Here is a 12175-nt window from a genome sequence, read left to right as displayed (position 1 = left end):
TTTCTCCTAGTCCATAAGTTGCGTTTTCATTTGGTTTATGGTTTCCTTTGCTATGCAAAAGCTTTTAAGTTCATTTAGGTCCCATTTGTTTACTTTGGTTTTATTTCCATTATAGTAGAAGACAGACTGAAAAGAATGTTGCTGCGATTTCTTTCAGAGTGTTCTGCCTATTTCCTTCTAGGAGTTTTATAGTGTCTGGTCTTACATTTATCAGTCTTTAATCCATTTTGAGTTTATTTTATAAATAATGTAAACTGGTACAGCCACTATGGAGAACAGTATGAAGGTTCCTTAAAAAGCCTAGAAGAGTTACCTCAAGATTCTACAATCTCACTTCTGAGAATATATTTGGACAAAACTCTAATTCAAAAAGATACATGCTCCCTTATGTTCATAGCAGCACTATTGACAACAGCCAAGACATGGAAATAACCTAAATGCCTATTGACAGATGAATGGATAAAGAAGATGTTGTGTATATATACAATGGGATATTACTCAGCCATAAAAGGGGGAAATAATGCCATTTGCAACAACTTGCATGGACCTAGAGATAAGCCAAACAGAGAAAGACAAATATACAGTATCACTTATATGTAAACCTAAAAAATTATACAAATGAAATTATTTGCAAAGCAGAAATAGACTCAGATACATAGAAAACAAGCATGGTTACCAAAGGGGATAATAGAGTCAGGGGGAAGGTGGAGAAAGATAAATTAGAAGTTTGCATATACACACCAGCATATTTAAAATAGATAAATGACACAATCCTGTTGTATATTGTGATAACCTGTAATGAAAAAGAAGATAGATATTTAGAAGTGAATCACTTTACTGTACACATTGTAAATTAAGTATACTTCAATTTTTTTTAATGGTTTAAAATTCATCACACATGATTTTCATAGCTTTTGCCCCTGACTATTTCAGATGCTTTTAAGGGGTGTAGGAATTCAGACTTGTGCAATATCATAGGGAAAGTTCTTCTCCCATAACCACAGGTTTTTTTCCCTATGCAAGGCCAGAGACTAAAATTTTCTCCTTAGTAGAAGCTGCTGCTGCTGCTGCTGTTGCTAAGTCGCTTCAGTCGTGTCCAACTCTGTGCGACCCCATAGATGGCAGCCCACCAGGCTCCCCCATCCCTGGGATTCTCCAGGCAAGAACAATGGAGTGGGTTGCCATTTCCTTCTCCAATGCATGAAAGTGAAAAGTAAAAGTGAAGTCGCTCAGTCGTGTCCAACTCTTTGCGACCCCGTGAACTGCAGCCCACCAGGCTCCTCCGCCCATGGGACATTCCAGGCAAGAGTACTGGAGTGGGGTGCCATTGCCTTCTCCTAGTAGAAGCTATTCAGTTACAAATAGCAAAAACTCACAAAAGCTAGTTAAACAAAGGAAAATGTGTTATAAGAACACAGGGTAGCTTAAGGAATTCATAAACTACTATGTATCTTAAGGGTTTGGCATCAGCAACTGGAAAGTGTCAGGAAACAAAATTGCTCTGAGTTTTGGGGACTTCATGGACTTGAGTTTGCTTCTTTCTACATAATCTGTCTATTCGCTTTCTCTCCCTGAAAACTAGATTTCCCTCTGTCTGAGGAGATTATGGATCAGTATCTCCCCCAAATGAGAAACTCAGCTGATGAAAACAGAGCTGACATGGGCTCAAAAACACCTCCAACAGGAAAGAGGATCTTGTCTACTGAGGCTGAGGTTAGAGTGCGGGGATCATCTGATGTAAAAATACCTATTGGTGTTCATACATATCGACAAAGATTTCTCAAGGAAAAGGGTTCTGGGTAACACACATGGCTCTTCCAAAATACCAGCAATAGCATATACTTGCATAGGGAGGAGGGAGAGATTCTTAGAACTTCTCTAGGATTCATTAGCAGAAAAAAGAGATAAACCAGATAACACAAGGGAAATATTGTGAGGCCCTAAGACATTAAGGGACTAAGATTCAGTTGTGTGATTCCCTTAAAATGATCACCCAAGGGCAATTAAACTCATATGTATATGTAGCATATTAGAACAGCAGAGAAAAAATACATTTCAAATTACCTAAATGATTTCTTGAGAAACTTCCTCTGAGGAGCTGTTTAAGTATAGCCTGATTTTGTTTATGCTTATATAGCACCACTATACTTCTTGGCTAATGACAGTATTGGTTTTAAAATCCAAAACAGTCAATCAGAAATAATAACCTGTTTCTGAAACAAAACATGAATTTTAAAAAAACCCAAGCATATAATAATACGTTCTCTATCATACCTGCAGAAAATATTTCATTTTGATTAACAGTCACAAGAATATAAGATTACAATTTTTTTTTGAATTTATGGCAATCGTTTTTTATCCTATGAATGGGCTGGTGAATATCTAGAAATAACATTTTCATATAAATTGCATTTTTCAAAAAAATTACATGATTTATACCATTTAAACAAATCAAGAAAACACTAGCATATTCTATTAAATGTATGCATTAGTTTTATTTCTTCTGGCCACTCACTTTTGCAGAGTTTACTTAAACAGTTAATATTTTGCCAATAATAAATTATATGTGAATATAAGAAAAATTCACATGATATGCCATTAACACTTCTCCTTTGTGGTTCTAAGAAAAACACTGTAAATGTTTTAATCAGTTCAGTTCAGTCACTCATTCGTGTCCGACTCTTTGCGACCCCATGGACAGCAGCACACCAGGCTTCCCTGTTCATCACCAACTCCCGGAACCTACTCAGTCTCATATCCTTTGAGTCGGTGATGTCGTCCAACCATCTCATCCTCTGTCATCCCCTTCTCCTCCCATCTTCAATCTTTCCCAGTATCAGGGTCTTTTCAAATGAGTCAGCTCTTCGCATCAGGTGGCCAAAGTACTGAAGTATCAGCTTCAGCATCAGTCCTTCCAGTGAATATTCAGGATTGATTTTCTTTAGGATGGACTCATTGGATCTCCTTGCAGTCCAAGGGACTTTCAAGAGTCCTTTGAACCACAGTTCAAAGCCATCAGTCTTTTGGCACTCAGGTGTCTTTATAATCCAACTTTCGCATCCATATAAGACTACTAGAAAAACCATAGCTTTGACTAAATGTACCTTTGTTGGCAAAGTAATGTCTCTACTTTGCAATATGCTGTCTAGGGTGGTCATAACTTTTCTTCCAAGAAGCAAGTGTCTTTTAATTTCATGGCTGCAGTCACCATCTGCAGTGATTTGGGAACCCCCCAAAAAATAAAGTTTCTCACTATTTCCATTGTTTCCCCATCTATTTGCCATGAAGTGATGGATCCAAATGCCATGATCTTAGTTTTTGAATGTTGAGTTTTAAGACAACTTTTTCACTCTCCTCTTTCACTTTCATCAAGATGCTCTTTAGTTCTTTGCTTTCTGCCATAAGGGTGGTGTCATCTGCATATCTGAGGTTATTAATATTTCTCCCAGTGATCTTAATTTCAGCTTGTGCTTCATCCAGCTCAGCACTTCTCATGATGTACTCGGCATATAAGTTAAATAAGCAGAGTGACAATATACAGCCTTGACATACTGCTTTTCCTATTTGGAACCAGTCTGTTGTTCCATGTCCAGTTCTAACTGTTGCTTCTTGACCTGCGTACAGATTTCTCAAGAAGCAGGTCAGGTGGTCTGGTATTCCCATCTCTTTAAGAATTTTCCACAGTTCATTTTCATAGGGCAGACAATTTTTTGCTACAGTTTATAACTGTTTCAATGTTGAATTTCAAAATAATGAGTTTTTTTCCCCTGAAATTGTCTCCAGGAATATATGATAGTTTCATAGGATAATCATTATATTTGCATAATTGGTATAATATTCTATGGAAATCTTTCACTCTTTTGTTTGCATCTCTACTGGGAACTGGATGAAGATCAACTTACTTTGAAAGGTCTCCAAATTGGAGTAATTACTGCAATTAATTTATTATGTGCCACAACTGTGCTAAGTTATTTATGTTGATCAAATAATTTCATCTCCCCAATAACAGTATATGTAGAAGCAAATTGCAACCTGCTCCAGGATTCTTGCCTGAAGAATACCATGGACAGAGGAGACTGGTGTGCTACAGTCCATATGTTCACAAAGAGTTGGACACAACTGAGCAATTAACATTTACTTACTTAATAACAGTAGAAAGTAAACAGCGCCATTATCCCCATTCTAGAAATGAGAATGAGGCTTAGAGAGGTTCTGCAACATAACAAAGGTCTCAAGGTAATGTTTGATAAAGCTAGTTCCTGACCTGCATGCAGGACTCAAAAGGCTGTATATTGATCTATGCTTTGCTTGGTCATTCAGTCATGTGAGACTCTTTACGACCCCAGGGACTGCAGCCTGCCAGGCTCCTCTGTCCATGGGGATTCTTCAGGTGAGAATACTGGAATGGGTTGCCTTGCCCTCCTCCAGGGGAACTTCCCAACCCAGGGATTGAACACAGGTCTCCTGCATTACAGGCAGATTCACCATCTGAGCCACCAGGAAAGTATTGATCTACTACAGTACAATCGTGTGACAACAGAAGGGTTTTAGTGAGATGAATAATTACCCTCTGGTTGACTGGACCCCAGAAATAACATCCTGGGTGTTACTAGCCAGGTTGTATCCTTTCTCAATAAGATTAGAAGAATTCGCTGCGATCACAGAATCTACAATGGGTCTGAAGCAAAGTGGTTCTCTGAGTCATGAGAATCTGTGTCATACGTCATCAGGTTAACGCTTCCCCTAAAGATTTTCCCTGGGTTCATTTTCTCTAGAACCTAGAATTCCCTTCTTCTGGTAAATAAAATCCTTAGTCTCTGGATTTGATGTCTGAAAATGAAACCAAGGGGTGAAGACTGTAGTCCTCTAAGGAGAAGCCAATCAAGGCAGGTCTTCACAAACATGACCGAGAACACGTGACCACGACCTTTTTCTAAGGAAACAGCCCTCACCGGCTCTACTCACAAAGTGAACTGAGCACATTTTCAAAGCTTCAGAACCTCAAATTTTTTTAATTTTGAATATTTTAGGATAAATGTGGGGAAATTTTCAGCAGGAATAGTTCATACTTTTGTGGTTATTAATTCAATCCCTGGATGGATATCAAGCAATTACAATTTAGAATATCTTTTTGTAATTCCTGGATCTCTTTTTCTAAAACCTAACATATTTAGAATATCTTCATTTTAATAAAATATTTAAGTCTTAATGAAGCTGATAGAATGACCTTTTCTTCAGCTGAAACAAAATATTCACATCTTATTACCAACTAACTTAGTTATTATCATCTTTTTATTCTTCAAAGACTAATTTCCTGCCAATTTGGATTAAATTTCTGTTGCATAATTACCAAAAACCTAGGGATCTCTATATCCTCTGCAGTCTTAAAAAGACTTTTAATTTTGCTTAATCACTGTCTTGTCCACAGTGATCGCAATATGGGATGTCTGCCCCTTATCCCTAGAGCTTCTCCAGGTTCTTCTTCCCCTAATGCACCAGTGAGTGATTTCTTATATTTAGAACATGTTTGCTCTCTGTGTTTTCATGATACAGAAAACTTTTGAGTTTTTCAGATGAAGCCTGGGCTTCCGTGACAAACAGCTGAGGCACTAAATGCACAGCCTGGCTAATTGGAGTTTTTCCCCTTTGCCAAGCAGACCCGGACTTATTCGTTCATAAATCTTTTCCTTTTCCTTAAACAAATGTATATTGATCCAAGGACAAAGCTGAAAGCCCAAAAAGTGGATAAAATCAAAGAATATGAAAAAAAAGAAGGAGCCCTCATGCATCTTTTTTAGTCTCCTGACTGGGCTCCCCACACTCATTCTTGATTTCCTACGAATTCATCTCTACCGAGCATAGTCTCCTTAAAACAAACCTGATCACATCAGGTCTCTGCTTAATGTATTCAATATTTCCCTATGGTTTTCTGGCAAGATAAAATCTTTAAAGGTCTGAAAACAGAAAACTTGAGCCTTGCCTACTTCACCAACATTATTGCACCAAGACAGCTTCTTGATTCAGCCTCACTGGTCTGATGTCAGGCCCTTCGACATCGCTCGTTCTTTCTCACCAGGACGTGTACACATGTGCCCTCTGCCTGGAAGGGCCCCTCCTCATCCCCACCATCCATCTTGACAATTTCCCACTCATTTCTCAAATTCCTATAAAGATACTTCTTCTTTGAGGAAACCTTCTCTGAATGCCTTCTCTCAACAAGGTTGGAAAACAAATTTCATACTCTGACTTTCCCTAGAAGAGGTCTTTTATCACTCTTAATTGTAGCTTGCCATTTTATGACTATTTGAATTAACAGATGACTTTACCTCTAGCATATAAGCCCCAAGAAGACGCAAAGCAAGTCTGTTTTTGTTTATCATTTTGTTTCTATCACCTAGCAAAGTCCTGGAAAATAGAAATATTCTTGTTGGTTAAATGAATCATTTGGTGTTTCTGGGGCAGTCTGGTCTAGCACAGAGGTCTATAAAATCATGTTTCTTGTATTCTAGATTTAGTGTACCAGCACCCTGGACCACTGCAGCCTGAATAATTCATTCTCACAATTCAGTGAAGGGAAAAGAGGACTCGTCAAGCCATTGACCATAGCATTTGGATTTCTTCATATTATTACTATTTACTCTGCCATAATTGTGGTTCAAGTCAAGAGGAAGTGTAATTGTATCTCAAGACCCCTTGTGTGGACAGGGTGGTTAGAGGGTGGGAGGCAGTCACAAGCCAGGAACATCTACAGACAGACAGAAAGAAGTCAGCCACTAGGCAGTGGTTGCTGCTGAAGCAATGGTGAGAGTAAGTCAGGACTATAAGAACACTAAGCCTTAGAATTGGGGAATCTGTAATGGAGAAGAAATGCAGTCAAGAGCAACTGGGGCTGGGAGGAGTTTTGATTTCACATGAAGATGCAGCAATTACCACTGTGTATCAGATCCTGGGTATGGCTATCTGAAAAGGGGAGCTGGGGCTCAATATAAGAGCTAAGGGGTCAGTTCCATGCTATCTAAGATGATGAAAAGTAAACCCTGTGACATGGGGGGATAAAAATGGTGTGCCACATCTTTCATGGCTTCCAGAACATGCAAATATGTATCAATTCTGTGAATTGATCAGAAAGTCCATTTTAACTTTTCCATATCTATAATATCTGTAGACCAGAAAATGCTGATGTAGCAGACAATCTCTAGATTTTGGCAAGCATCCAAAGGTACAGACAAGCATTGCTAACAGATGTTCAATCTAAAACATACACAAATTCTAATGAAAAATTCCATGCAACTCTGGATCTACACAAAGTCTACAAACTTCATCTTTGTGTTTTGTAACAACATTCTGGTTCATAAGCCAAACTGCCCCATATTTGCTAATTAAGATGCTCTGTATTCTTAGTGGAGGATGTTGCAGATTCCTGAGAGAATTGTTAGCAATTTAGGTCATGCTATTTATTAAGCTGCTGGTAATGTATGTGTGGAAGACTGAATAGTGGGTTGCTGGAAGAACCTGCAAGTGTTATGCAACAAGAAAGGGGATTTCAGATGTGAGCAAATTAAAGATTCTGAGATGGGGAAATCTTCCTGAACAATCAGGGTGGGTCATAAATGCAGTCACATGTATCCTTGTATGAGAGAAGCAGAGAGAGACTTTACAACAAAGAGAAGAGAAGGCAGGGTAACCATAGAGACACAGATAGGAATGATGCAGCCTCAAACTCTTAACATGCCAGTGGCCACCAGAGCAGAAAATGGTGAGAGAAAGAGGCAGAGGGTTCCAACCCTCCTCAGAACTCCATGAGGTGGAGCGCCCTTGATTTGGCTCCTGAAATTGATTTCTGACTTCTGGCCTCCAGAACTATCAGGGATACATTTTCATCATTTTGAGACACAAGTGTGTGGTGATTTGTTACAGCAGCTACAAGAAGCTGATACAACTTGTAAAAGTTGTGTTTGAATTTTCTGTAAGGGAACAAGCCAGTTGCATTAAGGATCCCACACTGTCAATGGGAAAGAAGAATGTCCGCCCTTCCAGACAGTGATCCAGCTTCCTCACAAATCTGTGTCAGGACACCCAAGATATCTTCGTACATTTGTTCATACTTTTGTGTTTCGTTAGATCAAAATCACACTCTTTAAGTGCTCAATCTACAAAAGTATCCCTTCAGGGAAGTATTTATACACTATAATTTAAAGCAAAAAAACCTCTACTAGGCAAAACGTCTAATAGTTTACAATAGCATACTCATCAGAACACCTGAGAAACACAACGGCAGACACCATAAAATGATCATAAGTCTGGACACAAACATTTCAGGAAAAATATTAGGAGAAATAAGCCATTAGAGGCTAGTCCCCACCCTCACTTCAGTGTAAGGGGACTGGGAGCCATGGGCTTGTGAGACAGTCACCCCACCGAGGGGACACCAGGGACAGGCTGCTGGTGTGGCATTGTCTGCACCTCGTGCGGATGGCAACTTAGGGTCAGCCCCATCCTTGTCCTCAGGATGGAAGAGATGACAGAGAGATCTTGACCAGCATTGGAAGCCAGATCCATCAGGGGAAATCAAACTATACTGAAGGCATCTTCCTTCAACCTGGAGTTGGAGAAAAGGGGATCAGCAAGTGGGCATCACTTCCTTTACTGATTTTTAAAAGACAAATAGGACTAAACCTTTCCGAAGTGCCTAAGGTAAAACTTTCTCAATTGTGTGAAAAGCAATGGTGTGATGAAAGAGCCTGTGCTGAAAGCACGGAAAGCTCACTCTGCAGGCATCTGGGTTGTCTCCAGGGCTGGCTCCACCATCACCCAATGTTGCTCAAAGTGATGCTTTCCATGAAGTGCTTTCTCTAAATTCACAGCACTGTTGGCGAACTCCTCCACTCAAATGAGGCAGTGGCTGCAAGGATGATTCACACACATGTTCCCTGCTCCTCTTGGAAAGGCGAGGGCTATGAATTTGGGAGAGCAGAGACTCTAATACCTAACATAATTATCTCCCAGACTGATTGCTTCAGATAAAAAAAGCGCAATTAAAAGTAAAATCACTGCTTCTTTGTCTCTTTGCTTCCCCTTGGACAATTAGATCTAGGTATTCTGATATTGATAAGATATTGATAAGGTGACCTTATATTAATAAGAGATTTAAATATAGAAATGAGTTCTTTTTAATAGTTGCACAGTTATGAGATTGGACATGATTACCACCTTCTGGATAGTCTTTTATCACTTGAGGGCCTGGAGGTGCCCTGGAACAGCAAGCCAGGAGTGGAGATGATCATACTTACTTACTTAAGTAGTCTGACTTACAGCACTTAGCATGGTCATCTCTAGGTCAGCATCCCTGCTACCACCTGGGGAGTTACCACGAGCAAGGCAACCACAAGTTGAGTGTACACATAATAACAGCTTTACTTGGAAAGAAAAATACATGAGAGACCTGTTAATGAGACTTCAGAGGTCAGGGCAAGGTCAATAAATTTGGAAGTATTTGGAAGAAAAGCAAGTGTCGATTGACACTAACAAAAGTGGAAACTCAAAGTAGTCCAAGAAAGAGTAATTTGGAAGATGCCTTTTGTAAAGCTAATTTGATGAAAATAAAAGCTGATGAGGGCCCTTGTAAAGGATTTAGGACACTTTTGTATGTGAAAATGGAAAGAAAAAATTTGCTGGACAATTATAAACTTAGCCTATGCTTTTGTCACCTTCTTCATCCTTTTCAAAGTAAACAGCAGAGGATTAACAGCTGATCAAACAAAATAGCTGAAACACAAAATAAGTCTGTACAATGTGGTCAAATTAAGATGCCACTGGTAGTAAATGCTCTGAGAGGGCAAATAATTCACTGGAACAAATAAATTCAGGCAACAGCTATCATACATTGAAAGGATAAAAAAAATTACTGTAGTAAACAGCCACTGAAAATGTTTGGAATAATATCTAAGGGGATACTGAAAAACCGTGTTTTGAAGTTAGGTGGAATCATAAATTAGTTGGTTAAGTTAAACTTGAGTATAATTCATAATTATCACTATTCTAAGACTGTTCTAATGCCCACATATTTTCTTTTTTTATTGAAGTATAGTTGATTTACAATGTTGTGTTAATGTCTGCTGTACACCAAAATGATTCGGTTATACATGTATATATATATATATATTATTTTTCATGTTCTTTTACATTATGGTTTATTATAGGATATTGAATACAGTTTCTTGTGCTATACAGTAGGACCCAGTGTTTATCCATCCTATATATAATAGTTTGCATCTGCTAACCCCAGCCTTCCAGTCCAAGTTTCCCCAAACTCCATCCCCTTGGCAACCACAAGTCTATTCTCCATGTCTTTGAGTCTATTTCTGATTTGTAGATAAGTTCATTTATGTCATATTTTAGATTTTGCATGCAAACAATGTCATATGATATTTATCTGACTTACTGCACTTAGTATGATCATCTCTAGATCACGCATGTCCCTAAGAATGGCATTATTTCATTCTTTTTAATGGCTGAGTAATATTCCATTTTGTAAATATATCATATCTTCATTTATCTGTCATTAATGTCCATGTACTTTCTTATTTAATTCTCACAATCCCCTTTGAGGTCCATCCTGTTTTTAGTGTCCATTTTAAAGGAAACTTAAGTGCTGTGTCCACCTCTCACCCTGGATTCGGAAGAGAATAAAACCTTGTTGAGTCTGGTATGCTAACTGGGTTCCTGCACCCTGTACCAGCACTCACTGAGAGAACGAGCAGACAACTTGATCGGAAGTTAGACTACATACTTCCCTCCCCACTTTGCTAACTTCTAACACAAGGTGAGAACCAAGTCTGGCACCAGCTCTCTAGACTGATGGCTAGCAAGGCTGAGACCACATGACCTGCTCCAGGGGCTTGGGGAACCCCCAAAGCAGTGTTGCCTTCTCCACCCAAGAGGTCTTCTTCTTGGTCTATTCTTGGTCCCTCTTATTCAAAGGGACTAGATTCTTCAGGCTTCCTTCACCTTCTCATCATCAAAAATTTCTCTCCTAAAAGCATACACCAATTCATACTAACATACAATCAGATAATAGACTTAAATTTTGATTAAAAAATACATAATGCCGAAGTAGCAGGATAATTTCAGTCATGAACTGGTGGGAGAAGTGTGTGGAGAGTGATGGGGAACAGAGAGAGGAGAGTGGAGAAAGAAGGGAGTCAGACACCACATGATGCTTCTAGAGCCCATCTTTACACTGCAGTGAGCCTCACCTGGTTTGCTCCAGTGGTGCCAGCTACGTAAAAAGACTCAGGCAAAGTGTTAGGACTGAAGTAACACTTGCACAGATTTCCAAAAAAGCATATAAACTGCCACGGACTGAAATATTCAAATGCAAACCTAATTGTCATATGTTTCCCAGTAGAAAAGTCTTGCACTTAGACAAGCATTCAAGCATATCTGTTGAGCAGAGGGACAAGGACAAACTAGATCCTAGAGAGATAATCCTGCTGAGGGCACTGCTCACTGGCAGGGACTAAGAAGTAGTCACTGGTGTTCCCAGTTCTAAATTTTGCTGGCATACCTAAAGTTGCAGCAAGTAAAACCTGACCACTCTGTGGGGTGTAGCAGCCACCTGGCAAGAGCTCACTGAGGTTCTGATAAAAGTAGAACTGTCTGGATTTGTGTGCTTTTATCAGCAGAATTTCTGTGCTGTAATTACTTTCTGAGGTACAAGTGCTCATGACTGGGCTTTGGCTCTAGTGAGATAGATGCACACATGTACATTCATCTATCTCACTAGTAGATACTAGGGATCTGCTGAGCCAGGAAGAAAAGCACAGGAAATAGAACAGAGCTTGCGTGTGCACACACACACAGAGAACACTAAGTAACAATGCACTAGTTTTGAGAATGACCAACAAAGCGCCATTAAAACTCACCAGCTGCACCAATGTGTTTTGAGAGATGTGATAAAAATGCAAATCTGAAACTGCCTATAAGACAGAGGTGGAGAAAAATCAAAAATGTTTAGAAAAGCTCTGTTATCCATGTATGAGAGATACAGAGGGCAGGTGGACAGGAAACAGCAGGAACATGGAAGCTGGAGGGTGCTAGAATCTCAGGCAGGGCCAAGGAACTGTGGAATTGTAAGAGAACTCATAAAAATGCTAATGCAACTGAATTTAAAATC

This window comes from Oryx dammah, unplaced genomic scaffold, assembly GCF_014754425.2.
Source record: "Oryx dammah isolate SB20612 unplaced genomic scaffold, SCBI_Odam_1.1 HiC_scaffold_11, whole genome shotgun sequence".
Classification (NCBI taxonomy): Eukaryota; Metazoa; Chordata; class Mammalia; order Artiodactyla; family Bovidae; genus Oryx; species Oryx dammah.
The sequence above is the reverse complement of the archived record's forward strand: the minus strand, read 5'-3'. Positions refer to the sequence as shown.